Consider the following 2,960-nt stretch of genomic DNA (forward strand, 5'->3'; position numbering starts at 1 on the left):
TCGAATGTATCGAAGTGGGTGAAGCCTCTTTTCCGCGACACTAATTGGCCGTCTCGACCGTCTCGATTGTCTCGATCCCGTCGCAGTTGAATTCGTACCGCTTACAGCTGTCAGCCGCGGTGACAGATCAGGTTGTGTTGTTAGCGCCATATGAATTTGATATTTATTGTAATCCCAGCAAACACAATGTTACATGTAACATACATATATATATATATATATATATATATATAGTTATATATATATTATTATTATTATATATATAGTTATATAGTATATGTAAATATATGTAAATTACGACGAGATTTAGATAATCTCTCTTTTAGATAGTTCTTATATTTACGAAAAAAGAAATTTGTATTTATCTAGACCTGGTTTTTTATCCATTTAGCCTTGGATTTTTATTATCTTCAAATTTTTTCAACGGGAAGAATTCATTAGGACTAAAAGATGGATTATATGTGTGCACACGTTTACGGAAAAAAATTTTTTCTCGAAGATAAATATTTATAAACAGAAAAAATACCATAGTTGTAGCTTGGCTAGAATGTACTTATAATGGCGAAAATTTTCTAGAAAGTATAGGAAATTCAAAGAAAAAGAAATAAAACTATACGCAGAACTAATTTTTCCAAGAATTTTTCATAGTTTCCAAACGTGCCTGGGAAAGAAATACCTGTATTGTGTGTGAATACATTTTTCCTATACATCGTGCAGTTAGCTTACAACTAAAATGTCTAAACCAAAAAGTTTCACAAAAAGTTTGGGAAGGTATCGTTAGATCTTTTCCGAAATGGCAAAAATTTTCTAGAAAGTATAGGAAATTCAAAGAAAAAGAAATAAAACTGTACGCAGAACTAATTTTTCCAAGAATTTTTCATAGTTTCCAAACGTGCCTGGGAAAGAAATACCTGTATTGTGTGAATACATTTTTCCTATACATCGAGCAGTTAGCTTGCAACTAAAATATCTAAACCAAAAAGTTTCCCAAAAGTTTGGGAAGATATCGTTAGATCTTTTCCGAAATTTCTGAGAAGATATCGTTAGCTTTTTCTTTTAATATGTTATAATTAGTTATTTTAATATATTATAATTTAATATGTTATAATTAGTTTCCTTTTAAGGTTTGCAACTTTTGCCGTAGCATTTGTTCACAAATTCTAATATACGTTTTTTGATATTAACATATATTTAAAGAAGATAACAAAATGAAATTAATATATTTTTTCAGAAGCATTTCCACACAGCATAAATCTTCAAAAGACATTCTAAACACTTTTTAACCTTTAATTCATATATTCTAAGAACGTTTCAGTACATTCTCTGAAGATTTTGTTCACTGCATTGAAAAATATATATATATATATATATATATTTTTTTTTTACACATATATATATATATATATATATATATATACATATATATGGAATACTTCCGTTATTCCATATATTTCTATTGCCTTTTCTAGAGAAAACGAAATTATTTCGATCAGAATCAATTCCGAAGAATTTCATAACATGTGCTCTGGTCATATTACTCTCACAGACATGCGTTCGAAAACTCGAATATGCGCATGGCGTGCGTTCGAAAACTCCATCCGAGTGTTTCTCCTCTCTCTTTATCTTACTCCTGTATCTTTCTGGCTCTAACGCAGCGAGTGCACCCGGATAGTTTTCGAACGCAAGCCAGCGAGCTTAAGTCAGTGACCTTCAGAAGTCAAAAGGCTTCTTTTTAGCCAATCAGAAGATTTCTTTCTAGCCAATTAGAAGGCACTTTCGTAAACTTTGGGTTTGTGAGTCCCTTAGCAAAGATGTAAAGCTTCAGTTCGTTTGTGCTCGCCCGAGAAGAAGCAAGTGCAATTTTCTCTTCATTTGTGTGTGATATTTCGTGTACAAACTACAAACATTTTTGACACATATTTAGGATTCATTTCGACTCTGGGATATTTCCGTTGTCAAATGGAATAGGAAGACGTAAGTAATTTGTTTTATTAAAAATAACTGTTATTATAATAAAAGAAAAACCATAACTTCTGTCTTTTATGTTAAATTATATAGTATTATTATTTTTTTTATTACATGTAAAAATTGATTTTTGTAAGAATGAAATTGAAAATTGTTCAACAAATGCAGTATACGCATAAAATATTGTAAACTTTGTTATCTAAAATTAGCTATATTGACTTCTTGCTTTTTTCTATTAATATTTAAATATTGAATTCCAAATTTGTTTTAAATAATTGCAATATTAAACTGTAAAATTCTATCTTTGTTAATTTTTGAATTTTTGTATTTGCAAAAATAAGAATTTTTTTTTAAAGTTGCTTCCTCTATTAAGATAAAACATTATTTTTTATATATAAAATATCGCTTTAAAAAAGTAATAATTGCAGCAAATTTCAAATCTCGTATGTATATATACAGGGTGTCCCGCGTAAGACGAACCAAAAGAAAAATATAAGTAGAACACATAAAAGTGAACAAAAATTATATAGGCCATTTTTCAAATAACCACGTAAAATTTCGAGATATTAATTAAAATAGTTGAGCATAAGAGAGCGCGGCGACACGGCAGGCGGGACATTCGGCTCGCCGCGGCTGGAGAAGAAAATGGATGATTGCTCGCGGACCTACCTTACAGGTGGGCCGTTTGGCATACTGAAATGTGTAGCTCCGTGTGTGCGTCCGTGTACGTGTGCGTTATTCCATTTTCTTCGCCGACCACTGCGAACCGTATGTCCCGCCGGTCGCATCATGCGTTCTAATTTGTCCAACTATTTTAAATAATATCTCGAAATTTTACGTGGTTGTTTGAAAAATGACCTATACAATTTTTGTTCACTTTTATGTGTTCTACTTATTTTTCTTTTGGTTTGCTTACGCGGGACACCCTACATATATATATATATATATATATATATATATATATATATATATATATATATATATATATATATATA

The 2,960-nt window shown here is 30.4% G+C and overlaps 1 protein-coding gene across 1 annotated transcript in view; it reads left to right on the plus strand.

Annotated features, from left to right (window-relative positions):
- Positions 1 to 1,832: 1,832 nt before the first annotated feature.
- The window catches only part of LOC116841518 (protein CASC3-like), an 11,174-nt gene continuing 10,046 nt past the window's right edge, over positions 1,833 to 2,960 (plus strand). Inside the window, exon 1 of the mRNA XM_032809560.1 lies at positions 1,833 to 1,974. The gene's annotated coding sequence lies outside the window, so the exon portion shown is untranslated. The remainder of the gene's footprint in view (positions 1,975 to 2,960) is intronic.

The sequence above is a fragment of the Odontomachus brunneus genome, unplaced genomic scaffold (genome assembly GCF_010583005.1).
Source record: "Odontomachus brunneus isolate Ranch 3 - 2012 unplaced genomic scaffold, Obru_v1 Obru_scaffold_002, whole genome shotgun sequence".
NCBI lineage: Eukaryota > Metazoa > Arthropoda > Insecta > Hymenoptera > Formicidae > Odontomachus > Odontomachus brunneus.